We start from the raw sequence: 13,046 nt of genomic DNA on the forward strand, positions 1-13,046 counted from the left end.
ATCCAAAATATCAGGTATCTCTGGTTTTTTAACAACACTTCGCAGAGATAGGAGTTTTGAAACGTACTGTTTCAATTTGGGTGTTCAGACAAACGAGGATGAATACCCTCAAAGGCGGTAACATTGAACTCAACAATATGCAAGTGTACAATTAAATTCCGTTCGTTTATTTGCTCTCTGATACGCACTCTAGCTAAAACAGTCTTTGCTTTCTTTAGGCGATCGACAACGTTGGGCACTTTTGTTCGCATTGTCCAAAGTAATTCAGATCCACTCGTTACTGCCGTTGTGAACATATCTTGTCTTGAAGAATAACTACGGCCAACGAAAACTGTTACACAATAAAAATATAAAGAGAGAACATACCGTACAGGGCTTCGCATTATGTTGTGATAAGCCTCCATGGATCCTCAGGCCCAAACATAAGTTGGATTCAATTTTTCAAGACTCGACTAATCGTAGGACTAATCGTTATGGTACAAGTTCTAAAGAAAGCCAACCTACGCAAAAAAGCATCATTTACTTATGTTTTAAATTAAATATAGGTCGTACATTATATCTAAATATATATACACATATATAGTGTGTGTGTTTTGAAACGAAACCGCAGTATTGACAGGCAAAACAAATGGCTTTTGCCGCTATTATATTTTATTGGTGAAAGTTAGAAGCACACAGTTTTGTGCACGAGAGCTGTACATGTGAACTTCCAAATGCTTTTTTTAGCAATCCCCTATGGATGCACTTCGACGAGACTTGAGGAAGATACTTCCAAGAGCGTCAACACATTTAAAACGGGTTCGTATCCGGACCTTGAAAAATGGCCAGATGCTAAATGGCCATGTACCGCGTGCTCTTTGCGCATTCTAATTGAGTTATTGAAAGTTACAAGATGAGGAATTCCTAATCAGCTGGGCGAGATCAGGCTTCCGTTTAAGTCCTTTACGTTGCTCTGCTGTCAAGCGAAACCAGCCGATCTGGCCAGTGACATTCTTCAGTTCATCACTGTAGTGTATCAGCTCGGGGGTCACTTGTTGAATGGCGTTGGTGTTCGATCTAGATTCGAAGCTGCTTGCGCTTTCTATACCCCTCTCGTCACGCCATTGGAAAGCGAATGTGTATTTAAATGTTGTCACCGGTCTGTTATCGTTGACTCGTAGCGGTACGATTCGCGTACTGTTACCCAAATAGTCAACAAGCATACCGACAATATTTGCTGGTGGATGGATAGGGATGTCTGTTGATGGCGGCACATCTACGCCCGACTGATTCTCTGAGAATAACGGTTTGGCCCGCCTCACACGGCTATTCGAAGGCCTTGGATGGTCGTTCTGTAGGGTGCCACTTATTTCTAAATCTGCCTTGGCGTCATCAGCCTTCAATAAATCGGCTTCAGCTTTTAATCGACCGTAGCTATTAATCAATGGGTCTGTTACATTCTCGACTCGTTTGGCACCGTTATTTTCATCAACTGCACCAATATACGGAACCTTGACAAATATAAAGGCCCATTTGTGTTCAACTCCATCAAGCTTTAAGGTCAATGCTTGAATATCACGGTGACGTCTCTCTGTCAACCAAATAGACACCGCGCCATGATAAGAAGTATTTTGCAGTTTTGTCCAGTCAGCGTTTATCGGCTCTATCCTAAAATCAAGAATGTTCAATGTCTCGTGTCCAAACGGAACTATTCCTTTTGTTAAAGAAAATGAACAGTTCCCGACGGGGACCTGCTTATGCCATACCTTCTTAGGATCGCCAACCGCTCGTGGGAAATGACGAAATACGGGTATTTTGTACTGAATCGTCGAGCGGGCCATTCTCGAGGTGTGCACCTTCCATGCACATAGACTGATCAAGGCTAACCCGATGGCGACTACGATACCAATTCCTGTGGCTCGAAATTTTCGCCAGCTCCGACTCCTACCGAAACCTTTATCGCATCGGCTGTCATTACAAATTAGCGGTTTAGAAGACTCCCCACTCTCGCCCATCGTTTTTTCAAAAAGTACTTCGTTGTTTATTCATTACTAAGAACTATGGGGTTCGATTCTGGAAGCTGAAAAATTAAGTCAGCCTCTTGGTCTCTGGCTGAAATGGTCCAACTTAAAAAACAAAAGTTAGCATATCTTTTTTGCTGCTGAAGATCAGCGGTCTGAAGTAGTGCCTAACGTAAATGTCAAAATATTTATTTAGCCGGTCTTCTGTTACACATAACAGGTAAAGCTTTTCGTTAATTACACAACGGAGACCAAGAAAAGCTGCTAATTTCAACACAAGTTATTAATTCTAGTATTTTTTATTGCGCTATGTAATGAACCGATTATTTTTCCCCTACAGGCATTAATTACAGCCACTGAAACCTGCAGGCTAAAACCTCTCAGCACCGATGTCAATAAGCCAAAGATTAATTGAACATGGCCTAGCGGATTAATAGACCTACTGAGTTTGCGAGTTCGCAATAACCTAGGCAGATTTTGTACACAGCTCCCTTGACATTGCAGTGACCTGTGTCATGATAATCGAGATTCCCCTCCTTTCGAGCTCACAGATACAGATGTTTCAAATAGACAGTATACCTTGTAAAAGTTGTACCTGTTTTGCTCAGTGGTGGTGATAATCATTTATGGTATCATTATTGTACGGAAGTATATGCAGAGTACAGCGTAGAGAATGCTTTCATATTAGCTATATATAGAACGCTGATTGAGGTTAGTGGCGGGCGAAGACTCAAAAGCACTCTTATGATCTGTTACTTTTTGTCGTCATTAATCGTCCTGATAACCAAGAGTTCGGTTATCAAGAGGGTTAATGTTCAGTTTTGTAGTCACTGTTACCCCAGTTCCACTCGCACAACGCCACTGATGTTCGTGAAACGTAGCAGATCACAGGAAATTACCATGGTGTTTCGTACTACCAATTCCCCAGAAGAAAAATTACGGTCACCGTAAATGTAAAGTTTTAATATAGTGATTACGCCAGTTGTTGCTGAAGACCCTAAGAAAATCTACTGAAAAAACTACCGTGGCCTCTTGAATAATTCACGACGAGTGATGGGATCAAAATGAATATTGTACGCAACAGGAAATTACAATTGAGAAGCACGGAAACCGCAATGAATAAAAAAAATATGTATAAAATGGGTAGGGTAAGCATAGCCTGATAACCCACTTCGTTTCGACTCCATTGCTTCGAATCCAGTCAACTATCCTTTATTCTATGCTGATTAACTACGGCATAGGGAAAAATTGAAACTCGAATATTTGTCAAATCTTGAGGAAAGATCCCGAATTTCGGATCTTCACGATAGCTGATCGACCAAACGAGAGACGGGCGTCTATTGATTCAGCGGCATGTTGATTTGTAATGGCTATTATCACCCTGGCTGCTTCCGCTAGATCTCACTTCTCAGCTTCAAAGAGGGGCGGACTAGAGTTTTCAAAACCACTTGCGTCATACCGAGCTGTGCGCAGTTCCATTCCATACAATCCATATTTTGCAATGTAGAATCTCCACGAGATCAGGCCTATACTGGCAAGAATTAGCAGAGTTAATACTGCGATGACAAATGCATGCAAGCCTTTCCTCTGGCGGAGTCCATGCAGATGTTGCAGACTGTATCCTCCCTTGTCTTCGCTACTATACATTCGATTTTCGCCTGTCATCGTAATTCCGCTTTGTTGTTCTTTCGTTTTATATCAAAGAGATGTTGAGCGCCTTATTGGATATATAAATCATTTCGTAGTACAGCTGATACAGGTCGAATAGGAAAAATTGAAATGGCGTTCTTGATGCCGTTGGTGTCCTTCTCGAGGCACCACATTGAGGCACGAAGGCACCACATCGTATTTAGTGTACAGCTTTGAGCTTCTTCTATTTGTGCATAAGTACGAATGCCCCTGACAACGTTAGAAAAGAACGTTACTCTGGTGTATACCTAATTAATTTTTTTGAACATGACAATAGCGGTAGCTTGATCAGATAGTTTATATTGTGCCTGTAGTTAGCCATCTAAGTATAACTTACCGTCAATATATTATACTTACTTTTTAGGCATATTGCTAAGTTACTGCGTACTTTGTTCAAAGCCAGCCGAGATAAATCAGAGCCATTAATCACAGTACTAAAAATAATAATAATAATAGTGATGAAAATGCGCTTACGTTATGCAGGATAAAAGGTTGTACTGAGTTAGCAGTAATGTTGTGCATTAATAGCGTATGCTGCGTACCGCAGACGAAAACAAACCTTTTTTTTTAAAAAGTACCTAGTTACTAATGAAATCGAGACATGGCAAAGTTAGGGGAAATGGGAATAGTTACTTAAGTAAGACTTTTACTTAGATTGATTACTTCATCGGATGTGAAGCTCAGACCCTTAAACGGTAAGTTCTAAAATTATCGACTTCGGGCGGCTTATTCACCATAGGGAATAATTTACATTTTACGTATATGACATTATAATGCTACAGATTTGCAAACACCGATCACAGTAGCGCAGGTGGATCGCGTGGCGGTTTTTAAAATTCACATGTTAATTATTTGGCTCCGGGTTCGGTCCACTAATATTTTTTTTTGTGTCCACATCGGCCTCGGGAGCTGCTTTGACAAATGTCAATCAAAGTAACGTGCATGTAGGAACTGGAACTGGCACGAGGGGTTCTGGCACGAAGGGTTCTATTCGAAAGGGTTCTATAAACGTGCATGTAGGAACTGGAACTGGCACGAGGGGTTCTGGCACGAAGGGTTCTATTCGAAAGGGTTCTATAAACGTGCATGTAGGAACTGGAACTGGCACGAGGGGTTCTGGCACGAAGGGTTCTATTCGAAAGGGTTCTATAAACGTGCATGTAGGAACTGGAACTGGCACGAGGGGTTCTGGCACGAAGGGTTCTATTCGAAAGGGTTCTATAAACGTGCATGTAGGAACTGGAACTGGCACGAGGGGTTCTGGCACGAAGGGTTCTATTCGAAAGGGTTCTATAGACGTGCATGTAGGAACTGGAGCTGGCACGAGGGGTTCAGTCACGAAGGGTTCTAAAGGGTTCTATATATTTGCAGGCTCTTTCTTGTAGAACCTTTTCTATTTTCAAATTGGGACTAGCGCGACGGGTTCTATATATTTACATAAAAACTGGCTCGGTCGGGGTTCTATATATTTACATGTAAAAACTGGCTCTTTCTTGTAGAACCCTTTTTTGGATAACTAACAACAACAACAGCAGCAGCAGCAGCAAGTTGAATCCAAATCAATTATTTTATTCGGTTTTTTTGTTTGTTATTAAAATCTTGGAAGCTTGCGAAATGCATTCGGCGGTCACTAGAACTGTCTCGTGCTTGTAAAGTCACGCCAGGCAAATAGGCCAAATTGATCACTTAGTGGCTTATATATCAACGCCCACTACACTGATCATCCACTACAACGCTAGATGCTGTTTCGTACTAGACATGTGGTCGACCCACTGTGAAATGCAAACCCTCTCCGGGCACCGTTCGTCCGAGGTTTTTGTTGTTTACCTGGATAGGAGCAACTTTCTTCAGATGATGGAACTTGAAACTGAATAGCGTAACAATACCAATAGCAAGGGCAGCCAGGATTCCGATAACCGCATAACGTACCCACGGCCGGCTGCGGAGCTTCTCGAGACTCGCAGCTACACTATACCGACTGCCCTCATCGCCCATTAAAGGTTGATTTGCGGTCTCGGGCATATCTGCGTAGCTTTGTTGTTTACAGTCTTTAGCGTAATATCTGCAGCGTCTATGGCTGATGAACTGTACATAGATCGAGCGATTATATACCAAATGACATTTTTTTTATTTTAGTTCAAATCAAAGCTGCGTTTCATGCGCGATTTAACCAGCTATAAACTAGTGAAGTCCGATAACCTGGAAAAAAAATAGTATTAAAAGCATTTCGACGTGTCTAAATCCAACTTATGCTAAAAGATGAAATAAAATAATTCAGTTTTGAGCAGAGCTTGTCCTTGATGCCTTAAAAAATGCCTCATGATTCGCTCTGTAGTTAGTGTGCACCTAGGCTTGTACGATTTCCATGCTGTGTGTATGTAAACAGCAGATTACCTGCTAATCAAAAGTGCCAAAGCACCCATTTTTCCAGAATGAAATAGATTTTCAACCTGAATCACTAGTTGGAGTCAAAGAGTTAATTTTATATATTCATTTTCTGACTATATTTTCTAAGAAAAAAATGCGATATCGGAGGATTCTCGTGAATTTGTTTCATTTAATGTCTATGAGTGGTGAACTTGGTAAAGAACACGGTAATCTCGTAAAGCACCGCTATTAAATGAAGCCTAAGTCAGGCAAACAGCGAGAAGGTTGAGAGAGGGAGAGAGACAGAGGGGGAGAGGGAGCGGCGAAAGTAGGAGATGGTAACAATCAGAATGTTATTGGGATTTTTGCAAAGTCAGCGAAATCCAATGGGAGTTAACCAGCGAATGGAAGATCCATTACCGTCTAATAATGATCCAAATTTGCACGTCGTACGGGCGTTGCTGAATGCACAGATGCACGTTACTGTGCGCAGAGTCAGGATCCTATATATTGAGTTCGCCATTTTTTCGATGGAGAGTCCTAAGTTGGATAATAAGTTTAGGAACTGTGCCGGGGGCGCCTACTTGTGCTGTCATTTAATTAGCAATTGTGCCAGCAAGACCTCGTATAACGCCGATATCTTTGGCAAAAAATAAATCTGTACGAATGAGAAGACGAAAAAAGCTTTTTTCCCACAACGTTTTACCTTTTGTGCAATTCGTATGGTAGTTTGCCGATGCAGCAAGGTCATTTATTCAACTGAACCAGCTTATGCGTCGTTTGGAGACCCAGTGACACAAGGGTTATAGATCCTCGTAAGACGCTATTGCGTTTCACAGAGTTAATTTGCCACAGGGACGCGCAGATATTTGCCCAAGTGTTACGCATGCTTATGCCGACGCGAGACGTGAAAGCAGCAGTACATCAGAAAAAGGCTTGTGTAACCTAGCCTCGAAACTTAGGCAGTTACTATTACACTTATTTACTAGCTTCTACCGCAGATGTATTGTCACTATACTACTAGAACGCATAGTTTGTTTTCAAAGGTCTTAATACTTAATAAGGAGCAGGCATCTTTTCGTAAATGTGCTATGTGTTTTTTATGAAAGAATTTCAAGGAAACACATTGAGGGAAGGTCCCGTTAAGAAACCTATGTCATAGTTGGCTAATAGAAGACCACAGAGTACTTTATCCAATTACTGAATGAATATCAGATACTGTCACGATGGGGTTTGGAAAAGCACCGAACCTAAGGCCTCAGATTCGAAGGTCGATCTGTCCAGGCGTATATTAAATTTTATTTTACTTGTTGATCTCGAGCCTCATTCCTTCTGTGTGCCGTTCGTTTCGAAGTGTAAGCAAGGCGATCCAATGACGAGCGCGCTAGCTGGCGTGTCTGATCCTGCCTCGGTGGTTTATGCCGGTGGTGATAACCTTGACTGCGGATCAATGACGATCTTCAGGTGGCTGCCGTGCATTGAATGTAAGACGATCAAGGTGGCAATAAGAATTATCAACGTGCCTATAGTTACACCGAGCCAATATGGCCAACTAAAAAAGCAACGATACAGTGCCGAGATGCGGAGCTTGTTGATGTCAATGCTCGCAGAGTCATTATTCAATTCCATCATACCAGGTTAGGTTTGTCGTCTCTGATTTCCGATAATCCGTTAACGTCAACTCGACTACACATCGCCGTAAGTGCACCAAATGGCCAAATTATTCATATAACACTTCTTAAAACTTCGCTTTCTTATATGTTTTAGGAGTTCCATGAGCATCTCATAATTTAAGAGCTGAGTATTTCAAGGAACTATTAGATGACATTTAATACAGACGACGAAACTCGCTACCCTCGCCACGGGGGTATGTTTTCTCGTCTTTTTCTTAGTTGGTTTCAATTACATTGCAGCGGATCGACTGCTGATACTAAGTTAAGTAGGAAGCAGGCGCACGGAAAATGACCCCTAATAACTTCTTCTATGAAACTATCGATTTAAGAATGTGATCGGAAGATGGACGCGTGGCCGAATGGAAATGTGTCATACATATTACTCTAGCGAGATTATAACGGCCATAGCAGACAGGTAGATGGCGTCGATGGATCATTAAATTTCGTCGATTTGACCATGAACCTCAAAGCTTCTTGGCTCGACTGAGCCACCATTATATTTTTACACCCTACGTGTGTACAAGTTCTTGGAGCATCTCGTCATAGAATAAGATCGATCGGTAAGAGCTGACCATATATATATATATATATATATATATATATGGTCATATAGAAAACAATCTCGGTTGCCAAAATCAATACCATTGATGCCATTATTTCAACACACCTGAAACATTTTTGACGATCTGATTTGAGATATTTAGAGCGTCCTAACTATACGGAGTGTCTAGCAACGAACTAAATATATATGAGCGTTCTTATGATGAAGCAAGGATTATTATTATTGTTCATCTTTTTAAATCAATGTAATCTTTATTAGACAAATGTTGTGCTCATTTTAAAATAAGCTCTCAAAATATTGAGCTTACGGAACTGAACAGCAATGAGTGACTGTGGGCCGTAGTATTCGTGTTATGTAGAAGAAGGAAAGGCTCATACGTTTAACTTGCCGGTAGTACTAGCGATACTAATCTTTTGGTTTATTTCGTCCCGCGACATTTTGGCGCTAGTACGGCACCAGAGTAAATATTGAGCCAAATGGCAGTGTACATACAAGGAAGAAATATCATATAGGTAAATCTGCGACTTGGGACATTGAAAATCGTTCTACACTTCAGAACATTGTCTGCGCTTTGTACTTGCACGAGGCAAACTTTGCAAAAAGCTTATGATCGGCATCTTTTAAACCTATTAGTGAAAGTCTCCATTTGATTTTGTCCGTTATTGGTCCTATAATGATCGCGTTGGATTTCCATTCATTGGGGTGATTTATGCGTACTCCATCGGCTTTTTCGACAATGGCGCGTAATCTTACTTCATCACCGTCTAAAAACAGCTCCTGCCGCAGCCAAAATTTCGTTATAAACGTCGTATTTCCAGTTGTTGTCAAAATTCGAGTTGACTGCTCGCCACCGATCTCCTTGTGAATATCGTCAACGAACGATGGCGAAGGACTTCGGTTCCAATGCTGGTCGATGACGACTATGATCGAAGCATCGTTCCCCGATATTATGAAAGCTCGGTTGCCTTTTCCTTGCCCAGCATCAGTGAGAAGAATTTTTGAACGAATTGATATGTCTCCCATATTTGTCCAGAAAACAGACGGCTCTTTTGGTACGACTGTATAGTCCGTCGTACGAAACGCGTATTTTCCCAGCTGCTCGTGGCGTTGAGCCAGCAAAAAGATACACTTGCTGGATGTCACCTGCATATGTTGATAGTCCAAATGTACATGCGTTCGAAGTTTTCTGATCATCACGAGATATGCCATCAAAGAGATGAAACAAATCCCAAGAAGAAGACATGTAAAAAAACAGAATCGACCTACGGGCTTTTCATAATCTTCCTCGTAGTTCTTCGAATGGCGGAGCATCCCCTCCGTCCCGCCTATTTTAGGCCCCATGTTGGTATCCAACCTTCGTCACGTCGTTATTTTGGAAAACTTACAAATACATTTCTTGTTGTTAGCAATTAAATAGGCGCATTGTAATTGACTGCAGTGTACACAATACGGAAACGGTGTATGAAACTGAATTAATCGGATACGTCCTAGCTCGCAGGGCTAATATAAGTTCAAGTTCTGAGCTCTTCACAAAAACTGATTGAGGTTTGTAATGTACTTCTTTAAAGGACTAATCGTGCGAACAAAAGAAGTTGCCTCCTATGTATATGCACCTGTAAAAAAAAATATTATATCAGCTCATTTGGTTATAATGTTAAGAAGTATCTACGGCTGGAAACCAAAACGATATGATACAAAATGAGTTCGAACGACGCTCTGATTGTGTAAGGGATGAAGTATTCCATGCCAATTTCAATATGGTTTCTATTAGATACTGTAAATATGTGATTTACAAAGTGCTGTGTTTGCAATTCTGAAAGTTTTCGAAGTTCCTCCAGGCATGGCATCAAACAATTCTTAACCGTCTGGTATTAGAAGAACGAGTACCTTACCTTCTAAGAACATATAAACAGTACATTATAAGCTATTTGTTGGTTGTTATTTGTTATGAACATGAAAACAGGTTTCCACAATATTTCCTTGCCAAATATATTCGATGAAGCAAGGCTCAAATCACCTGAAGATCTCCAATGAGCAAAGCAAGCTATATTAAGCAAACAGCGTTTTTCGCTAAATATTCTATCTTTTTTTAAAGTCACAGGTACGAACTCTCTCCTTTAACCTATTACAACGTTCAATATCGGGGCTTCACAGATACACAGACGAGTGATGGTGTACGTCCGGAGCATCAAGTTCAAGACTACTATGTTGTTAGATAAGAAAAAAAATACGCTTTGAACCCGTTAGTTGGATAGGATCGCATGATCAAGAATAGATCGGATCGGAATTCAGCTTGGCCTATTAGAATAGTTCCGTCTAGCTAGGGATCTCGCTTTACGTGGTTGTTATACCAGTGTCCTTTAACACAGCATTTGTGAAAAAGATATTCCAGATAACCGGAAAATACACGGGACGCAAGAAGAGTCTTGAAACAAAACTATGACTATCAAATTTGCTGTGCGCCAATGAGATAATCGACTACGGCAGTGCAGGACATCCAGTCTCGTCCAAGTCATGGCTTTGAAACGAAATTTATCTCATGTAGGGGGCATTCCTCAAAGTAGAATTAATTGCTAAGCGCTAAGCAACGGAAGAAAAATGGTGCGACAATCCGCCTTCTTTTTTCTGCTTTCCCGTGACGTTTAGCGAGAATTTTCTGGTTGTCTATTAACAAAGTCTAGGATGAGTAATGTATAATACCTCCAAAAGTATGGACTGATCGAAATTTTTAAATCGTTAAATCCTTAATTGGACAAATGTGTGTCGTAAGATATTTCGCACTCGATGCTAGATCCTCCGGGGTAAAAATATAGCGTGAATGCTGTGTTACGGTGGTTTGGGACGCAAATTATATTACCTATACCGCCTGTCCCTCGTAATATATATATAATAACAACTCGTAGTGAGTTGTTATTATAGAATAGTGATTATAACGAGTTTTATCATTTTGACTCCTAAGTGAAAGATGAAGATCGCTGACATTTAAAAATTAAATGCTGAATGCGTGTTATTACGTTTTAGTTAATTTATTTATTACGTTTAATTAATTAATTAATTAACTAACATTAATTAATTAAAATTACGCATGGTTTTATTACACAGCTTCAATTTTGCTTTTTTAATATGGACTAGTTAAGTTTGTCAAGCATGTTTGCTTAACAAGTGCTAATTGTACCATTTGATGATCACAAGCGTACAATTCAATAGGCTCTTTCAGATGGTAAGTACCCACACTCTGATGTGAGTCAACTAAAAATAATATTATAAAATACACACAAAAAATCCTAACTAAACATCGCAGTTTAATAGAAAACAACCAAGCGACAAATACGGGTAGAGCAGATTCAAATACTTACATTTCTGTGCTCTTATAGGCCTTTTAAAACCTCGATGTATGAAAGAATTCGCGTTCTAGGTCATAAAGGCTGCCCCGTTCAGCCCCGTTTCACCTCGTTCCCTTAGGCTGTATTAAAAGCCCACTGCGTTCTACCCTCTGGCTACATTTGAATGACCTCTAATTTTTCAAAATAGTAAATCTCACTGATAGAAAAAGTACACACGTACACAGCAAAATTTTAGACAGCGACCTCGGTTCTTTGCGTGGAACAAATACTATAAGAAAGCTAATACTGAGGTTCCTTACATAGCTTAATGGCACTGAGAAATGTGCTGACGTTGGCGGGAATCGAGGATCATCGTGATGACGTTGTAGTTTATCTAGGCCAGCAAAACGACTGACGCTGGCGTGTCGATGGAGACGGACGTTGGGCCGGTAGGGCATGATCTTTGGTGAGAGCGACTATGGCACGACGTTTACGGTGAAATCGACTGCGAACAAAAATGCTGCTAACTAAGAGTAAAAACGGGGCGACACACGGTGTTGAGAAACCTGAATATTAAATAAGGACAACCTTATTATTTACAGGTGCTATAATGAGATATTTTCTTTACCTGCCGGCATTGTACTAAATTTACGTCAATAGATTTCTGCTTTAGATGAGGTCTGAAGGGAGTCTTAAAATGTTTGATTTGTTAAATTATTTATACTAGGTGCATATACACATATACATATATAAAAGTGTATGAAACACCTTCAGATCAAGTACTGCAATTGTGGATTCTATGTGGTTGTCTGTACAGCAACTCCTAGAGGGCAATAGTTGCGTGAGTCTTATTAAGCGAGGCAACAAATGTATGTAACAAAATAATATAATGCAAAAGTATTTTCCACACGTAGAAATAGGATAAGGATGAGATGAGGCCTAAAATAGTTCACATTTTTTTCCTGACTTGTACTCATGTGCTCACATGTGTGCACAGTGCTCATGGGCATTAAAATGGAATAAAATAAAAAAAACTGGAATTTGTTGCATTGAAGATATTGCAGCCAGCAAAGCTAAAACCCTGATCCTTTTCGTCAGAGCCAGCAAGTATATAACTTTATTTCGTTTCCAATACCTGTACCTTGTATCGTACAAGCTAAGCAGAATGCAGTGCTTCTCACCTGCTGCTACGAACCACCATAAAATTGCGGATTTAATCCACAAAATGTTAAATACATTATTATGTTCTTTGAAATGTAAACGGTTAGTACATACATAGCTGCCACGTACGTCAACCTTGCCAGGTTGTCAAGTAAAGCGCTTTATAATAACCCAGGCTGTGTATGAATACAAATGTCCTCAGTAACCTTCCCTCCAATGTAGTCGAAAGATAGTTTATCCATTTTTAGAAAATGGAAAACGTATAGGTGTA

The 13,046-nt window shown here is 40.4% G+C and overlaps 1 long non-coding RNA gene across 1 annotated transcript; it reads right to left on the minus strand.

The window, feature by feature from the left end:
- Positions 1-8,669: 8,669 nt before the first annotated feature.
- LOC111247285 (uncharacterized) lies at positions 8,670-12,065 on the minus strand. Its single transcript, XR_015324782.1, has 2 exons — positions 11,648-12,065; positions 8,670-9,904 (listed from the first exon to the last, which is right to left on the minus strand). It is a non-coding gene; the product is annotated as an uncharacterized LOC111247285 (long non-coding RNA).
- Positions 12,066-13,046: the final 981 nt, after the last annotated feature.

Source organism: Varroa destructor, unplaced genomic scaffold (assembly GCF_002443255.2).
Source record: "Varroa destructor unplaced genomic scaffold, Vdes_3.0 BEIS01000003.1, whole genome shotgun sequence".
In the NCBI taxonomy this organism is placed as follows: Eukaryota; Metazoa; Arthropoda; class Arachnida; order Mesostigmata; family Varroidae; genus Varroa; species Varroa destructor.